Source organism: Adiantum capillus-veneris, chromosome 28 (genome assembly GCF_014529385.1).
Source record: "Adiantum capillus-veneris isolate H3 chromosome 28, ASM1452938v2, whole genome shotgun sequence".
NCBI classification, from domain to species: domain Eukaryota; kingdom Viridiplantae; phylum Streptophyta; class Polypodiopsida; order Polypodiales; family Pteridaceae; genus Adiantum; species Adiantum capillus-veneris.
The window spans coordinates 17,705,164-17,726,028 of record NC_140958.1 but is presented as its reverse complement, the minus strand read 5'-3'; positions in this window follow the sequence as shown (position 1 = coordinate 17,726,028).

Genomic DNA, 20,865 nt, shown 5'->3' with positions numbered 1-20,865 from the left:
TAATTAGCATAACAAGAGAATAATACACAACAACAACCTTTAAAAAAAAGTGCATTTTCAGCAGAGTATCACCTCAACACGGCCACCAAAGCTATTGGCATACCCATAAGCTCCATGATGGAGCACAATGAACCGACGATCAATGACCATTTTGGATGCACGACAAAATCTCTTAAACCAACCAATGGTACACAAGATATATTAATTATTGCACAAACACCCAATAAAAGCACAAACCTGCCATAGAAACCATAATCATCAACTACCCAGAGTCCAATAATGTCGAATATGCAAGCTGAATGCATGCACGAACATGATCCTCTGTACAAAGATCCCAAAGGGGCACATCACTAGAAGCCAAATGAGATCCACCAAAAGGGAGATCCAAAAAAATGAAAGCAGTAGCCCACGCCACAATTTTTCCTCTCCGCGCACAATATCCCATCCGAGCGTGCTCTTGTCATGTGCTCATGTATAGGGATCCATACAGGATGGCGAACACCGGTTTGAAAGTCGGCAGCAATAGCAATGTAGTCTCCAAAAATGGCCATGCATTTAGAGTCGAGCAATGTTGAAAGAGAATGCAAAGGATTCTCCACAATGTAAATAAAAGAAATAGTTTCCCTTGCAACTATCGTGCCAGGAGTGACTACTACACAAAACCCCAAACAATGTGAGAATAATAAAGTGTGAACCAAAAATCCAATGTAAAAGCAAGCTATATCTCACCAGGCTCTCTATCCATGCCCTCATCTATCATGTCTCAACAATCGCCTGTTTTTCTTTACGGGTAGTGTTCGTAACTTAAATACAATAGAATACGTCAAAAACATCCACAACACACCATACACAACAAAAACCAAAAGAAATTCCAAAGCCTTGTCACCAAAAAGCATCCTTGAAATGATGCAAGTGAGCACTCACCGGCCGTCATGCAAGTGTATGTGCCACCAACAATAGAAGAAAGAGGCTCGTCGGATCTACCTCTAGCTTTCATCATATCATAAAGCTGTTTCTCTCGGCTCAAAACATGTCATATAGCCATATCTATCCACCATGGACATGTCTCCATCTCCCATGTAGTGAGTTTGTGCATTGAAGGAGAGTACATACACTCTTTCTCAATGGACAAGAGATTCCATTGCTTTGCCAGGTATGGAACCCCTGGAAGATAACCTTTGCTAACCAAAAATAGCACAAATCTGAAATACATAACACATGAAATTTCACTCAAAACCTTGCTTTCAAAAGAAGATACCAATGATTGCACACCAATATTACTATACCTGTAGGCCAGCCTTTGAGCTGCCATGCACACTGAATCCACCTTTTTTAAAGCTTGCTTGTCCAATCCTTTGTTCTAGCTTCAAGAGAAGTTTCCAAAGGATAAAGATGAGGTCTTGCGTCAAACTTAATCTCTTCAAAGTAAGAATTAAGTAAACAATCATGCGGCAACACAAGACCACCCCCTATGTTTGTGAAATCTGCCACAAACTTTGTGGCTCTCTCTAGGATCCTTTGTAAGAGACCCTCTCTGCGAAGTCAACTATAAACGAACCAAGAGAGCATAAACAACAAAAATAATTGAAAGTTCATAATTCAACAATGTGTTGCCATAAAATAAGATTCACTACACTTACATGCGATACACATGGTCTCCTTTCTTTAGACCATAAGATGCTCTAGTGATCTTGTCTGCCTCGAGCAAGGAAACCCATAGTAGTTTACTCGACACGGGTGCTGGTGCAATCGTGCATGGCAATCAAGTTTAGCTTCTCAAGGGTTGCCCAGCTATCAGGACCCCACTTGAGTGCAAGAACACGTGCCATCCAATCCATTCCAAGATTAGGATCAACAATATTTAATAATTGTAATGTTAAAACATGAACATCAATAAATTTATATTTAATCACCAAAAGCAATAACCATAAAATATATTCACCTTTCCAACTCTCGCTCCATACTTGAGAGCTAAATCATTTAAAATCTTCTCCTCTTCCTTTATAAGGTCCTCATTTGCCATTGTGTGTTTTACATGCTCTAATCTCTGACTCAACTCCTTGGACATTTGAACCTACAATACAAACTTTAAATGACACTTTTGTATAGAGCATCTATGTAAAATACTCACAAAAAAAAAGAAAACAAAAACTCACATCAAATAAAAGCTTGCCCAAATAACGACGAGTAAGTGGATATCAAGGCTCCGAATCCTTTGAGTACTTCTTTTGGATGGAAGCAATCAACTTTTGATCTTTCTTTGGAAGCGCCACTATGTAGGCATCATGATCTGCTGCACAAATATGGGAGCAGTTGACAAGCTCATCCCTAAGATGAGTTTCAACTAAAGCATGTGTATTCATGCTATTCCAATTTGGCATTAAAAAAATAAAATGAGAGATGAAAATATATTTGATGACTCAAATAAAAAAATGCAAAGAGAGAAGAGTCTTACAAATTCATTCGTTGCAAACTACTTAGCAGAGCTATCTCTGACACTCGTATAGGATCAATCACAGTGCAAAGAACACTACAATGTTTGTCTCTATTAGTGGAGAATTTTTCTTTGATGGTAGCTAACCAAGACACATCCCTATGATTACCCTCCCACACATAAAACATTTTATTGGAGAGGATGTGAAGAGTAGGCTTCCTTGCCAATTCCGTCTCAAACGCATTGTGAATCTCAACCCAAATTGGATCCCATAAATTAAGAATATCCTTTGCACAACCACAATAAATTATGTACAGCCGATTGCAAATAAATCAATGCAACACTAAGCAAAAAATATGTATATATGAAAAGTTTAGAGCAACCTATAACAAAAGTTTCCTCTTTCTTGCAAGTCCACACTGAGACGATAAATGCTCCTTTTTCTTGCATATATTCTTCTTTTGAAAAAGCAGCTTTCAGACCACTCACATCATCTCTTAAACCTCTCACCCTGGCATAAAGAATCAATCGGCAGAAAGGAATTGGTGGACAATCAAAACAACTAAACATACGTGTAGATTGCAATATAACCTATCCACGATGCATGTAGAGCTTGTGCTCATCCCCTCTCTCTACCTCAGGTAATACCTCATCTCTAACAACATATGGGACTATTTGCAAGAAAGCCTCCTGAGGAGCAAGAGACTCATCAATCTCGTGAATAGAGCCAACGTCAAATCCTTGACTCTGTCTCTTCCTCCTGTGTTTCAAGACCTTCTGTCATATCTGTGACAGACACCGCGCTAACCTGGTCACTACTCTCAATAACCCATGTGGACCTTGATGGTCTGCCTCTCCCAGATCCACCACAAGGAGATGAGTTGATAGAGAAGCATACCACATCCAAACTTGAGCTTAGATAATTTATGACTATAGTAATTAAAAACAACCAAATAAATTTACAAAAAAAAAATTGAGCACATTCATAATAAATCAATCGATAAAACAATAGAGTAGTTTTTGAAGAATAGAAACGAGTATAAGTTTCTTCCATTATACTCCTCTTGTATCCTTTGTCTGGAAAGCTATCACAAGTAGATCAAGTATGGATTCACATATATACACACAACCTTTGAGACATAGCCACTACACTCAAGAGATTTAGCTTTAAAAGAAAACATCACTGACTTGAAAACATCAGGATGAAGGCGACCAAGAATGAAGACAACCTCCCTCTTGAGTGCTTCCACTCCCCATTAGAAACTGCTTGTAGCAATCCACGCCGGCGTGGATGGCTACAGGAGGTTTCTAATGTGGAGGAAGAGCACTCAATCAACTTATCAATTGGAACAAGCAGAGCTTTCGACTCAGTCAAACTATCAACTCAGTAAACCTATCGACTCAAGAATAAGAACAACTTCTACATGAATAAGGATGACCTCCACATTGAAAACAAGCTGTAGCCATCCATTCCGACGTGGATGGCTACAGGCAATTTTCAATTCGGAGAGAGCACTCTGTGACTCAAAAAACGAGCACTTGCGATTTTTTAGTAACCATCAAAACGAGGACTAAAACACTTAAAGGCATCAAAGTGCTGTTTAAAATGTTTGTTGAAATGCTAAAAATGTTTTAGGTTATCCACTTGCTCTCTCTATCTCTCTATCTCTCTCTCTCTCTCTCTCGCTCTCTCTCTCTCTCTCTCTCTCTCTCTCTCTCTCTCTCTCTCTCTCTCTCTCTCTCTCTCTCTCTCTCTCTCTCTCTCTCTCTCTCTCTCTCTCTCTCTCTCTCTCTCTCTCTCTCTCTCTCTCTCTCTCTCTCTCTCTCTCTCTCACTCAAATGTTTGCTGAAATGTTTGCTGAAATGATTCTGAATAATTCGAGAAAACTACCTGTAGCCATCCACGCCGGTGTGGATGGCTACAGGCAGTTTTCAATTCGAGGAGAGAGCACTCTGTGAACCAATAAACAAGCAAGCACAAATTTTTGTAATCAAATTTTTGCATCAAAGTGCTGTTAAATGCTTGCTGAAATGCTTCTACATAATTCGAGAAAACTACCTGTGGCCATCCACGCCGGCGTGGATGGCTACAGGCAGTTTTCAAATCGGAGAGAGAGCATTAAAGTTGACGATGAAATTGAAGACTTTAATACATTAAAGCACTGGTAAATGATTCCTGAAATGCTGTTTTATCATTCGAGAAACTTATACCTGTAGCCATCAACGTCGGCGTGGATGACTACAGGTAGTTCTTAATGAGCTACCTGGTGGGTGGTCATCTCGAGGTTGATGCTCTCCTCACCATCAATGGCAGACAGCAGGACACAGGCGGAAAGCTTGATGGCAGCTGGCAACGGCACTATGCAGGTCGGCTTGCAGTCGGTAGTAGACTATGCAGGTCGGCCTCTCTTGCAGTCCGCAGTCGGCACTATGCAGGTCAATCAGCCATCATCAATCGTCAGTTGGCAGTCGGCAGTTCTCTATTGGTGAGTTGGCAGTCGTCGGCAGTCGGCAATCGTCATCAGTCGGTAGTTCTCTATTGGTGAGTCGGCAGTCTGCAATCGTCAATTCGCAGAGGAAGGTATTGCAGATGAAGGTATTGCAGTGCCATGGAAGAGTGCTCAGGCTGAAGGTATTGCAGAGCTATGGAAGAGCGCTCAGGGCAGGGAGGAAAGAGAGAAGAAGAGAGAGAGAGGGGAAGCGTAGAAGCAAAGGGGAGAGAGATGAGAAGGCATGAGCTGGAGTATTAATTGAACTCTGAGGAGTTTAGGTAGAGACAGAACAGTTTATGGAGACACAGAACAGAAATTAGAAAAGTGGGTCAATAATATTTATCTTATTTTTAGCTATTATTATCTAGGCAATGTATTTTTAATTAGTTTTTAAACGATCTCTCGTTACTATCAGTTTTTAAACAAATTGTCGATGCTCCAAATAAAAAACTTAGTTTAGTGTAATCCCATCTTTAAATTTTGAGATTAAACTTTGGAAAAATAATTTTAGGGTAGAAAAAACCTACATTTTTTGGAGGGTTTTATTGGATTTTTTCAAAATACCTCCAAATTTTTCATCTATAAAGGTTTTCTAAGTTTTAGGAAAAAGGTTTTCTCGAGCCCTGCTCTAGTAATGATGAACATAAAATTGTTGGTACTCAATATGAAAGGTGGAGGGCGTGAAAATGTTTTCGTATCTTTTTGATAGTCATCAAAAAGTGATTCCATTGAGAAAGATCTACCTTTAATGATTGACAATGAACGTTATTTTTTTAATACTACAGATATTGTATTTTTTTAATGTCTCTTTGTGTGAACTCTTTAGATTTAAAAATATCATCATTTTCTCTTTGGAGAATGAGTTTGAGCTTGCCATGTTTCTGTTTCAAACTCTGACATCCTCCAACAAATACTGTGAAATTACACAATAACCATATATTTTAACATCAAAATGAGCAGATGTATCACAATCTTCGGGAATAAGTGTGGTCAGAAGTTGGTGCTAATGTCTGAAAACAGATTCTTATCACTTAAGGTTTCTTCCTTAAAAGAGCATTTTGAGCTTGATGGAGTCCATATTAGTCTTCGTCCACTTACTTTATCAGGAACACAGGTAAAGATGAAAGCCACACAGTCTGAAGAAGGTGATCAAATATTTATGCTTCATCATGAATTACATCAGTTTTACAAGGTTGGCATAAGCACTACGCATGATTTCAAAAGCATTTTAGGGAAAAAAAACAACTAAAAGTCCAGAAGACAGTTTTGGTAGCTCTAGCGTTGTGGCTTAGATCAGTGTTATTGACATGATTAAATGTATGCATTTGCAAAGTAATCTATACATTGCGCTTCATCAAGCAAAGAAGGTCAATGTCAAAGAGCTACCAACTTACTATGATGGCTATATTGCATTTGAGCTGCCACCATCAGCTAGTCTTTCTTCTAGTATGAGTGGCATGGAGCAGAGATATGACTACCACATGTGGTATGAGTATGTGACTTGCAATATAAGTGACAATTTTAAAGGTGTTGTCAGATTTAGTAGATGCTCTGGTCACTTGCAATGCATTAATATTGACTGCCCTCACTATCTGAGATCTAAAATGTCCAATGAATGCCATTGGAAAGGTCGACTTAGTAAAACAAGTCCAAAAGGATTGATTTCATCTGACTACGGCGCATTGTCCTGCATTCATTGTGGGCAAATGCCAGAATGTGTCGCTATTTGTCCTGCTGTTGTTTAGTATTGCTTGTCAATAGACAAGTTTAAATGTACAAGGTGTCTTTTGCACCTAGGAGAACATAATCACCCATGTGCAGAAGGGAGGAGCAACCTAGTAGAGGGCCATATTGAAGAAATGTTGATTGATCGTGCTGCTCGAGATCCCTTTGTGATAGCAAAACAATTAGAAAGATCTAATGCTCAGGATCTCATCATGGAAAAGCTTATAGCAGGAGATTCCACATCTATTGCTATGATTGAAGATGGGGAGTTTTCTGAATTCTTGGACAGTACTACCCCACTTTCAAACAAAAGAAGAATTAAAAGAAGCTTGGTGTCTGCAAAGTTCCAAGAATATCACCGCAAAGGGTTTGGAAGCTCCATAGTATATTATTTCCTGGTCACTTGGGTGAAAAAATGCAACCTCATGTGTTCAAAATGTCAGTAAAGGGTCCTGGCAGCAGGGTTGATTTGGTGAATCGTATGCGTCCAGGTGGCAATTCAGAACAGATGTGGGTGCACTTTGATCATGTGCATCGTGTGAATGGATGGTCGACCATGTCTGCCCATGTTTATGACCCTTTTGTTTGAGAGTTGCTTACCATTGCCACATGTGAGTTCACGGTAGAAAACAAATATGCTCAAATTGAATTCTGGAAGATGCTTAACAGTGTGGTGAAGGAGCAAGGTTTTGATAAGCCAGAGTTTAGAGGATTCATGGCTGATGAAGCAAGTGCAAATTGGATAGGTGTGCGCACTGTCTATTTTGGTGGAGCAAAGAAATCTGTTCCGGACAAAGAAAGATCTTTTGCTTTCCATTGGGAGAAAATTATGGTTCATCATACTGTCAAGGGCATACGTCCAGCATTTCAGGAGGACCACAAGATTCTGTGCCGCAAATGGAGAAGTGCACCTACAGAGAAGGCATCAGAGATTTGCAAGGGAGAGATCAGGAGATTTTGGACAGTAGGATTGGCTATTGGCAATGAGATTCCCGCTTTAGAAACATGGTTGGGTTGGTGGGATGTACGAGTGCCTCATTGGGGAGAGAGATTTGTTTTGCAAGATGCATCGGGGGTATTTGTTCCCACCACAAACTTGTTTGAATCCAAACATGCAAGCATGCTGCCTCAGTTGGTTACAAGGATCACATAAGTTTGTACAAAGATGTAGGTGCAGACATGGCTTTAGTTGTGCTTCAAAGTGTGAAGTATAATGCATATCTAAAGGGCATTGGGAGTTCCACCGGTACAGGTATTAAAGACTTGGCAGATCGAGTTATGAATCAACCTTCATTTGCTATAGCAAAACAGGGAAGAAGTTGGTTGATCTCACACACTCTTCAATGCATGAAATGGGTTTAATAGTCCTGAAATGAATAGAGCAGTTCTTCGAGAAAGAGTATTCAAAGAAAGAGGCCGATTTTTGTTGATTCCAATGTCATCTTGGAGGAGGATATCCACATGCCAAAATATGTTACTGTGACAACTTCAATGGGTGGGACCCAAAATGTATCTATTGATGGGCATGAGCCATGGCCTGAGGTTTATGTGGCCAAAACAATTTGGGCAATAAGAAAAACAGAACCAGGATGAAAGATGACTTGTTTTGGTGTGTTGTCAGAGAGTGGCAATCGTTGTTGGCGGTTCATTAATGAGGGTGTCGTGGATGTCAAAAGAGGGGTGGCATCCCCATGTTTTTGGGGACGTAGAAAATACCCACCATCTTATTCATGCCCAGGAGGCTATGTGGAAGGGTTCATTTGGTTTTGCAACTCCAATAACATGCATACTTGGAAGATTCACAACATGGTTGAAGGACCGCCAGGTCCTGCTCCAGGTGTTTGGGTGGTTACAGAGGGAACAAATCTGTAGGCTCAAGAGGTGGATCAATTGCAAGCTAATGGTTACATTTTGCAAGAAGGAGGCACATTTGCTAGGATGCATGAAACTATTACAATGGCCCAAAGAGCTGCTAGTGGCGTCAGGCCCAAATTTAGAGATGGAAAGCATGTAAAATGGAGATCAAAGTTAACGAAATAATTTCATAGGAAGATTGACTTGGGTAGAACCATGACAACAGAGTTGGTATGAGAAGTCATTGTGGTAGGCAATGAAACACATGTTTTCTATGTTAAGATTGAGGGATCAACTGCGAAGGGAGTGACATATTTAGTAACAATGTCATATTTTCCTAGATGCACTTGTGAAGATTTTTAGACTCGGGAAAGTAAACGCCTTGGGTATGTGCCTTGTAAGCACATGTACTTCATATTTTTGCGAGTGTTGGGTCTTAACCTAGAGGCACATGAGTTCATGCATCAAGCTGCGCTGACAAAAGTGTAGTTATTTCAAGCACTTGGAGGTGAAAGAATGAGCATGTAGCTTTAAAGTTTCAGAGCTAATATATATATATTTACTCGTAAAGTCTTTAAGTGTTTTGGAGGAGGGATTTTGTATGTGTTTTCAAGGGCATCAATAGTTGTTTTGTACACTGAAAAAAATATTTGATTGGTGAACACAAAAAAGTTTGTGTTTTCTATTGTTATTGTTTCTATTTTCTTTTATTCAACATTTTGAAAATAGTATCAACTTTTTTGTTGAGAAAAATCAAAACTTGTGATAAGCTAGAGTAAGTATTTTTCTTAGGATTGTGCGATGAGGATATATTGCAATAATGTGGAACTATCATGGGTTTTGCTTGGTTTGTGGTTTGCTCGAAAATTGGAAATCCCCTCTTTTTTTGAAACAAAAAAAAAATCAATTCTTATTATAATACATATTTCACCACTAGTTATGGCTAGATGATCCAATCAAGTACATATAGTAAGTCTATAAACTAAATACCTAAGGGGGAAGAGAGAAGCAAGGTCCACCACTTGTCCATGCTCAACTCTAAACAACATAGAGAGTTGGGAGGACACCGGTTGTCTAACGTGACATGTGGAAATTATAGAAGATTGACCACTTCTCCAACCTATCTTTTTTAGGAAACCAAAATGGTTGGCCTTACAATTAGCCATGTGTCTAACCTATACATCATTGTATGATAAAAATTCAATTGTCCAGGCTAGGTTGAAACATGGAGAGAAGAAATATCCACCACTTGTTATCTAAGCTAGGAATGGGGATTTTTGGTCTCAAGAATCATTGGTACATGGAGAGAAGATAAGTTCCACCACTTGTCCAAGCTTGGATCACTTGAGATATGGAGAGAAGCAAGCTCCACCAGTTGTTCAAGCTAGGCTCCATTAAACCATGCAAAACCCCAAATGTTTTCAACATTAAGGATTTTGTTTTTGTCAGCTTAGCTCCATTGGAGCATGGTAAAAGACAAATCTCCACCAATTGTCTAAGCCAAGCTCCATTAAAAGATAAAGATAAGCAAGTTTGAAAATTTGTCCAAGCTAAGCTCCATTTAAACATGAAAAACCCATGGTGATTTTATTCCACATGGTGTTTTGGTTCCAAGCTCCAGCAGTTGTCCAAGCTAGGCTTCATTGAAGCATGGAGAGTAGTTAAGATCCACCACTCATCCAAGCTAGGATCCATTGAAACAATGAAAACAAAAATCTCTACCACTTCTCAAAGTTAAGCTCTATTTAGATATGGAAAAACCATACATATATTGTACATGGGATGTTTCGTTTCAAGTTCCACCACTTGTCCAAGCTAGGCTATATTAAAACATGGAAAAACCAGATATATGTTTTACATGGGGAATTTTGTGGCAAGGTCCACCACTTGTCCAAGCTAGGATCTATTGAAACATAGAAAAACCAGATATTGTAAAGAATGAGGATGCAAGAGAGCTACACAAGACAAGCACAAAGCACACAGAGATGGAAAGCTTCTTCTTCTTCTTCACAGAAAAGAGAGTACAAAATGACTAAGTGCTAAAGCTGAAAAGTAGCACATATGTACATGCGGTCACTAAGTGTGAACTCGCTAGAAGCGTAGTAGGCTGGCACTATAAGTGTAGTCCAGCTGTAGAATCACTGGCAGAGATCCTCCGTGTCGGTCACCTAACGCGCCAGTGAGTAAATGCCGTAAGCGGCCAAGACCCGTAGTGGATGCCAGCTCAAGGTGTAGAGCTCGACATCTCAACACTCCCCCTCGAGCTCTGCATGTCGCAGAGTCCAAGCATAGTCCGGAAACGTCGAAGCTTCTCAGCTGCGAGGGCCTTGGTAAAGATATCCGCTATCTGCTCCTCTGTGCTGACGTAGACCAAGTCGATGTCGCCCGCCAACACTCACTCTCGAACGTAGTGGTAATGGACCTCTATGTGTTTGGTCCTAGCATGGAACACTGGGTTCCTAGCCAACTGCATGCTGCTGAGGTTGTCACAATGAATGACAATCTGTTGGTCCACCTGCACTCCCAAGTCCTCAAGTAATGTGCGTAGCCAAGCTACCTCGCACGCCGCAACTGCTGCACCTCTGTACTCGGCCTCTGTGCTCGATAAAGCAACCGTAGGCTGCTTTTTGCTGCTCCAAGTAACAGCAGCACTCCCAAAAGAGAACATGAAGCCACTCGTAGATCTCCTATCAACAATGCTACCTGCCCAATCTGCATATGTATACCCATACAATGCTAATGGTGCATGTGCTGCATAGAACAATGCATAGCCAAGAGTCCCTTGCACATACCTAAGTGTGCGTCGTACTCCATCCAAATGTGGCTTCCTCGGAAGCTGCATGAACTGACTCTCCAAGCCTACTGTGTAGCTCAAGTCTGGCCTTGTGATAGTCAAGTAGATTAGACTACCCACCATCTTCCTGTACATATTGACATCCTCAACAACATCACCCTTCTCTGCACTAAGCTTTGCATTCACATCCAAGGGAATAGAAATCGGCTTACAATCAGCCATACCATACTTTGACAACATGTCCAAAGCATATTGTCTCTGTGACAGCCATACACCCTCTGGAGTCCTGATCACCTCAATGCCAAGAAAGTAGCGCAACTCGCCCAAATCTTTCATTTCAAACTCCTGTTTGAGAAGACCCTTCACATGGTCAATCTCCATAGCATTGTCACCCACAATAATAAGGTCATCTACATATATGGTAATGACCACAATCCCCACATCACTCTCACGTACATAGAGTGAATGATCAGCATGAGCTCTCCTAAAACCAATACTGACAAGATACTTGGCAATCCTGTCGTACCATGCTCTAGAGCCCTGCTTCAAACCATACAAAGCTTTGAGAAGTCTGCATACATAATCTGGGTAACCTGGATCGACATAACCAGGTGGCTGATGCATATACACTTCCTCTTGCAACTCACCATTCAAGAAGGCATTCTTTACATCCATTTGATGCATAATCCATCCTCTAGATGCAGCCACTGCTATGACAGCTCTCACAGTCGTCATCTTTGCCACTAGAGCAAAGGTCTCCTCATAGTCTATGCCATACGTCTGAGCATAACCCTTTGCGACCAGCCTTGCCTTGTGACGCTCAATGTTACCATTAGCCTTATGCTTGGTTTTATACACCCATTTACAGCCAATAGCTTTCTTGCCACTTGGCAATGGCACCAACTCCCATGTGTTGTTTGCTTCCAATGCAGCCATCTCTTCATTCATTGCATCATCCCAATGCACATTTCCAACTGCATCCTCAAAACATGTGGGCTCCACATCCTGTATCACCTTAGCCATGTAGGCTTGGTGATGCGCTAGATACCCATCATAAGTCAATTTCTGAACTGGATTTCTGACTCTATTAGATCTGCGCGGTCCTGGGTCACTCCTTTGCCCTCTAGCATCTTCTTGTACTTTCCTTACACCAGGTGTCCTGACAGTCGGAATTCCAAATTCCTCATCAAGACTTTGTTCAGAACCATCTGAATCCATGTCTACATGTGAAAAACCTGATGATGCATCAGCCATAAAGGGAGATTCATCAACCTTTTCCTTTCCTTTTCGTGATACATTCCCTGTACCCGTTGGTGGAGTAACTTGCGTACATAGTCTACCATTCCATGGTTTCTCAACAGAGCCACGAGAAGAGGACTCTTGTGGTCCACTCAAAACCTGTGACTGTGGCCTCACATTTTGTACAACCACATCATCTTTTACATCAGCCCCAATAGTGCCATGTGCATTACTGTACCAGCTGCTCATCTCATCAAAGACTACATCTCTGCTCACTCGTAATTCTCGTGTAGTAGGATTGTAGCACCTGTACCCCTTTTGTTCAAGGGAATATCCCACAAGAATACATTTCTCTGCTTTAGGATCCAATTTCCTACGCAACTCATCTGGTACATGCACGTAAGCTATGCAGCCAAACACTTTCAAGTGTGCCAAATCAGGCTTTGTACCTGTAAACTTTTCCTCATGTGTTACATCATGCACCGCAGCTGTAGGTGTCATGTTCATAATGTACACAGCTGTATTTACAGCTTCAGCCCAGAAATGATGAGGCATGTTCTTCTCATTCATCAATGCACGTGCAACCTCTGCAATGTGCCTGTTTTTCCTTTCTGCGACCCCATTCTGCTGTGGAGTATATCTGCATGTAAACTGCCTGTGTATACCATGCATTCGCAGAAAATCTGAAAAATCATTGGAGAAGTACTCTCCCCCTCCATCTGACCTCAATGTCTTGATTTGCATATCTATCTCCTTCTCAATCATGACTTTGAAGTCTTGAAAGTGACCAAACACTTCACTTTTGTTACGCATGAAGTAGACCCATACTTTCCTTGTATGGTCATCAATGAAAGAGACATAATACCTGCAACCATGTATACTTGCAGTATCGGTTGGACCCCAAACATCTGTGTGCACCACCTCAAGTGGCCTTTTACATACATTGCGCTCATGTGGAAATGAGCCCTTTGACTGTTTTCCAAACTGGCATGCTGCACACACTTTATGCATACCATCCACCTTGAATTTGGGCAAACCTTTTACAATCTGTTTTGATTGCATGCTGCGCAATCTCTGCTCATTGACATGGCCAATGCGTTTGTGCCAAATGTCAACATCAGCCACAACACCTGTGCCCTGTGCAAATAATGCAGCTTTTACCTCAGGCATGTCTACATTCAGCGTAAACATTCTGCCCACACATTTGCCCTCTGTGATCAGCTTACAACCATTCTGGAAATCTTCTACATAACAGCCATTTGGATTGAAGCGAACCTATAAACCCTGCTCAACCATTTGTCCAACACAAACAAGATTCTTTGTAATGTTTGGGACATGAAGTACATCTGCTAAGTACTTTGATTTCCCACTCTTCGTATTTAGAGGTATGTCCCCTACATGAGCAATGGGGTGAGCTGTGTCATCTCCTGTCTGCACATAGCCTGACACATCTGGTTTGCGCATATCTCTAAACCACTCTCCACGAGACGTCATGTGATTAGAGGCACCTGAATCCACATACCAAACATCATCTTGGGTGGAATTCTCTGCAGTCATTGTATTCATTACATGTTGCATAACAAACATACGCTCGTTTTTGCTGTCATCTGCATCTCTGCTAGTAGATGCATAGTTGCCCTGTTCTCTCTTTCTACTTGCTTTTCCCTTTGGACAGTCACGTGACATGTGACCTCTTTCACCACAAGTCCAACATTCTCTACTATCTGGAGTATGTTGCTGCCTGCTTGATCCTGCACCACGACCTCTTTGACTCCCCCTGCCTTGAGACTGGTTTCCCCTGCCACCTGTATTGTTTTGATTTGATTGACCTTCCAGAAATTGGCCCCTGCAACCCCTTGGGCCTCGACCACGACCTCTACCTCTACCTCTGTTGGAGTTAGAATAGAAGGCCTGTTCAGAATTATTTCTGCCATGAGAAGAAGATGTGTCAAGGTTCTTCTCCTCAAGAATAAGCATAGAAATCAAATCTTGGAACACGGGGATGTCGTCTCTTGTATTCATGGAAGACCTAAAATGTACATACTCATCTCCTAGACCATCCAAGCATGCACGGACAATGTCATCATCTTCCACTGAGACTTTAATAGATCCAAGAGCCTCAATGATACTCTTGATCTTCAAAGCATAATCATTGATGGAGAGGTTGTTCCTCTTAACCTGATTTAGCTCCGACTTTAGTTGAAGCTTCCTGGCCTTGGTGTTCACCTCGAACACTCTGCCTAAGTTTTTCCATGCAATGGCGGGGGTTTCAGCATCCTGTAGATAGCCCATCATGCCATCTGTGATGCTCATAGAAAGCCAATACATCACTTTGCTCTGGCCTTGTTGCCAGTCCCTCAAAGCTTTCCTTTGTTCTGCTGTAGCATTTGCCTCGGGAATCTCTGGTTCCTTTTCATTGTCTCCTTCTACATAGTCCCAATAACCTTTTCCTTTTAGGAAATTTGTTATTCTGAACTTCCATGCAGGGTAGTTATTTTTCTCAAGCTTCTCAGTAACAATCTGACTGAAACCGTCAGACATCTTGAAGCACTAAGACAAAATAGCTGCAATCTGCAAAAACCTGCAAATCTGCTGAACCTGCTATCGTGGTTCCTGTAACGCTTTCTACACTCAACGAGTGTCCACAATCAAGCGTTTCACAACCACTGTACTTGTACAGTAAATCTCTGTATACTGCACTTTGGAGACCTGTTCAGAAACTTGTGCGAAAAACCCCTAAAACTTGTGCATCTGGTCGTGGATTGCGAACGAAGGGATGGTGATGCTCTTGCTCTCTTGCCTGCACCAGGCTCTGATACCATGTAAAGAAAGAGGATGCAAGAGAGCTACACAAGACAAGCACAAAGCACACAGAGATGGAAAGCTTCTTCTTCTTCTTCACAGAAAAGAGAGTACAAAATGACTAAGTGCTCAAGCTGAAAAGTAGCACATATGTACATGCGGTCACTAAGTGTGAACTCGCTAGAAGCGTACTAGGCTGGCACTATAAGTGTAGTCCAGCTGTAGAATCACTGGCAGAGATCCTCCGTGTCGGTCACCTAACGCGCCAGTGAGTAAATGCCGTAAGCGGCCAAGACCCGTAGTGGATGCCAGCTCAAGGTGTAGAGCTCGACATCTCAACAGATATATGTATCCATGGGGATTTTTTTGAAAAGATCCACCACTTGTCTAAGCTAATATCTATGTAAACATGGTGTGAAAAAAAGATCCACCACTTGTCTAAGCTAATCTCTATGGAAACATGGTGTGAAAAAAAGATCCACCACTTGTCCAACCTAAGCATCATGGATAGTAGTTTGTCATAGTTCAAAGATCCAACACTTGTCTAACCTCTAGAGAGAGGTGGAAGGAAAGCTAGTTATCTAAGCTAGGAATGGGGATTTTTGGTCTTATGAATCATTGGAAATGGAGAGAAGATAATTTCTACCATTTTCCAATCTTGGATCAATTGAGCATGGAGAGAAGCAAGCTCCACTAGTTGTCCAAGCTAGGCTCCATTAAACCATGGAAAACCCCAGCTATTTTCAACATCAAGGATTTTGTTTTTGTCAACTTAGCTCCATTGGAACATGGGGAGAAGCAAAGATCCACCACTTTTCTAAGCCAAGCTCCATTGAAGAATGGAGAGAATCAAGTTTAAACATTTGTCCAAGCTAAGCTCCATTAAAACATGAAAACCGCAACATGGTTTTATTCCACATGGGATTTTGGCTCCAAGCTCCACAAGTTGTCCAAGCTAGGCTCCATTAAAGCATGGAGTGTAGCTAAAATCTGCCAGTCATCCAAGCTAGAATCCATTGAAACAATGGAAACAAAAATCTCTACCACTTCTCAAAGTTAAGTTCTATTGAAACATGGAAAAACCATATATATGTTGTAAATGGGGGAATATCTTACCAATTGGAAAACCCATAAATAAATTTTTAACAAGGCCCATCTCCTATCCAAGATTCCTCCAAGATACAATAGTTATTTTTCACAATTTGAAAGTCCCATGATGTGTTGTACATGGGGATTTAGTTCCAAGCTCCACAACTTGACCAAGCTAACTCTATTGACATGTGATAGAAGCAAGCTCCACCATGTGTCCAAGCAAGTATCCATTAGAACATGGAAAACCATTAGTCCAAGCTAGGCTCCCTTGAATCATGATTAGAAGCAAAGATCCACCACCTGTCCAAGGTAATAACAACCTTGAACAATATTGCTTCCCACCAATTGCAAAATCATGGTGTGTTTTACATGGAAACTTTTGTTACAAGGTCCACTACTTGTCCAAGCTATCTCCAAGCTACGATATTGTTTCTCACCATTTGAAAACCCATGATATGTTGTACATGGAGAGTGTTTTCTCCAAAGTCCACCACTTGTCCAAGCTAACTCTATTGAAACATGGGGATAGAAGCAAGCTCCACCATGTGTCCACGTTAGGCTCCATTGGAACATAGGAAACCACTTGTCTAAGCTAGGATCCCTTGCAACATGAGCATAAGAAAAACCCTACCACTTGTCCAAGATTTAGACAACCATGAACAATATTGTTTCTCACCAATTGCAAAACCCTTGATGTGTTTGTACATGGAGAATTTTGTTCTAAGGACCACCACTTGTCTGAGCTACCTCCAAGCTACAATATTATTTCTCACCATTTGGAAAATCCATGATTTGCTCCACCATGTGTCCAAGCTAGAGTCGATTGGAACTTCAAAATCCACTTATTGAATTGAGGCTCCCTTGAAACATCATTAGGGAAAATATGGACTCACAAAGGAGTCCTATAAGGAGTTTGACTTCCTCTCTCCTGTCCAAAACGGGCGTGCGATAAAATTTTTGCAAATCAACTCTAAACTTCGCGGAGATTTGGCAGTTAGAATTTACTCTTCAAGCTCTTTCTATTGATATATAGCACGCCATGAGATTTCTCATATTTTGAAAGATGCTATTTTTTATTCTCATCAAAAATAGCATCTTTCAAAATATGAGAACACCAAGTGTCCAAGCTAGGGTCCATTGGAACTTGGAAAACCACTTTTCCAATCGAGGCTACCTTGAAACATGGATGGAGGCAAAGATTCACCGCTTGTCCAAGCTAGGCTACATAAATAATGTGTGGTTAAATCCAAAGGGCCACCACTTGTCCAACCTTTAGAGATGCAAGGTGTACGATATGTATAAACTAGGCATGAGAAAATACCACACTTGAATATTCACCATTTGTGTAGCCTATTTCTGTAGTAGCAAGCTCCACCACGTGTCCAAGCTAGGCTCCATTTGTACATGGAAGGCCACTTGTCCAAGCTAGGCTCCCTTTAAACATGGAGAGAAACAAAGCTCCATCACTTGTCTAGGCTAGGGATGACATGTTCAACCTGTAGATTTATATTTTGAATAATATAGTTTCTTACCAATTGGAAAACCTATAATATGTTCTACATGAATAATGTTTTTGCAAGGCCCATCTCGTGTCCAAGATACCCCCAAGCTACATTATTTATTTTTCAAAATTTGAAAGTCTCATGATGTGTTGTACATGGGGGATTTAATTCCAAGCTTCATCACTTGTCCAAGCTAACTCTATTGACATGTGATAGAAGCAAGCTCCACTATGTGTGCATACAAGGATCCATTAGAACATGGAAAACCATACATCCAAGCTAGGCTCCCTTGAAGCATGATCAAAAGAAAAGATTCACCACTTGCCCAAGCTAATAACAACCTTGAACCATATTTCTTCCCACCAATTGAAAAATAATGATATGTTTTACATGGAAACGTTTGTTACAAGGTCCACTACTTGTCCAAGCTACCTCCAAGCTACGATATTCTTTCTCACCATTTGGAAAACCGATGTTATGTTATACATGGAGTGTTTTTATCCAAGGTCCACCACTTGTCCAATCTAGCTCTATTGAAACATGGTGATAGAAGTAAGCTTCAATTTAGGCTCCATTGAAACATAGGAAACCACTTGTCTAAGCTAGAGGCTCTTGCAACATGATCATAAGAAAAAACCCACTACTTGTCCAAGATTTAGACAGCCATGAATGATTATTTTTTTTTACCAATGGGAAAACCCTTGATGTGTTTGCAACCAATAATGATATTGTTTTTGACCAATTGAAAAACCCTTGAGGTGTTTGTACATGGAGAATTTTGTTACAATTCCCACCACTTGTCCAAGCATTTTGCAAGCTACAATAATGTTTCTCACCATTTTGGAAAATCCATGAGGAAATTTATTATTATCTAACCAAAAATTAGCCAAAATTATTTCTCACACTGAAATATATATAATCTCACTCTAAGCATCACGATTGTCAAATTTTTTCCAATATGGCTCATTAATATGTTTGATAAGAGATAAACCACAAATAAAAAGCAAAATTTAAGCAAAAAAGATAATTTATACACTATACACATGAATTTGTCATCTTGTAGTAGCCATATTTTGATTATTCCTCCCTTCCCATCCTGGATGAAAGGTTGTGTAATGTGTATGGGTGATAACATTGTGTTTATGCAAGGCCATGTAATGTGACCCTATTATGCCAATGGAATAAATACATGGGTAACAATATGATGTGTGCAAGATATGGCTAATAAACTATTCGTTCAGTGATTTTTACTATTATTTGTTCAATGATTTTCTTTGATTGTGGGTTGTGGAAGTACGTTTGGCATGATATCCATTGTCTTTGATTTCTTGGATACCCACTTGTATTTGGTTGTTGTGGTTGGTGTAGACTACTAAGTTGGTTGTCAAGTCGGTTGTTTTTGTCTCCATTGCCAAGTTTTCTTCATTGATTGGGGTTGTGTTTGAGGTTTCTTCAAAATCCATTGATACTTGGGTTGGCTTGTGGTGTATTTGAATTGTTGTTTGGATTCCCACGTCCAAGCATAATTGCTCTGAAGTTGTTGAGGTTTTACAAGATCACTCTACCTTTTCAATTTGGTTGCTACTTATGGAGCTATTGGCTTGGATATCCATATCGGCTTAGGTTTGTTTTCCATGATTGATTTCTTCTACACCCCTTCACTTATACATGTTCATCGTGGATTGTCTGTTGAAGTGTTGTACAGGTGTAGGTGTCATCACTTGCTACGGATCCACAAAAATGGGTTGTACTTCCCACACATGATCACTTTGTGTCGATGGAGTGACATAATAGGTGCCACTAAGCATGAACTTTCATGTATCATCTTGCCAATTTGAAACATCTTCGTAAGTCTGCATCTAGGGAGCACCTATGATGATTGCTTTGTTGAGATCTATGTCTACCATCACATGAAATGGATATGGGTATTGATGGCGATCGATACTGATTGATAGATTGTCTTGGCCTAAGCTGACAATCTTCCCGCAATTTTTTGCGTTTATCTCTATTTGAATGGTCATTAATGATGCTTCGATCATCTACATGTACGTATAATATTTGATGAAATTTGCTTTGGCTCCTATGTCCTTGGTATCTCACTCCATCTAGAAGCTGTATGTTGATTCGTACATCCATTACTCCAAGCCAATTTTGAATTGCTTTGATTTAAGGATGTGCCATTGTTGGCTATGGCGTAACTTGCAATTTGTCTTTCTCTATCTGGATTGCTATAATTTAAGGAGGTGTAATTGTTGGCTATTGCATAACTTGCAATTTGTTTTTGTATTCTTTGTGCTTCAAAATCCACAAGTTAGCTTCCTCCTGATCCTATGCTTAAATAGCTTAGGATTGCTTTTTCCTTTCAGCTGCTTTGTGGATATTTTCCAACATTTTAGTGATTAGTGGCAAGTGATATTTCTTCAACCTGCATCCACTAATCCAATTGGGCATCCCTTCTCCCTCTAATGTAGCAAGCTTTATGGCTCCACTTGATGATATATCATGAATCACAAATGGACCATTACCTCCATTCTCTAATTTTTTGGAGTGTTGTTTTAAGGTGTAGACCAATACATAGTCTCCATTATTGAACTCATCTTTGATTACATGTTGATCATGGAATTCCTTCAGGCGTCTTTTTTGGGCATAAATGCCTACGTCAACTCATAAGTGTGTCTTGTCTAGCCTTTCAAGAATATCTAGTATCTTTGATATCTTGTGATCTATCCACTCTAAGTCTTTGGCTATTCTAAGCATGGGAATCAGGAAGCCTATGATCAGTATGGAATTAAATGAGTTGCATTTATACGTCCGTACAACGAAAAATGTACATATAATTTGGTATTATATGTTGTATATCCATATTGTACCTGGATATTTGAATAAAATATATTTTGATCAAAATGTATAGTCTATAAAAAAAAACCACTA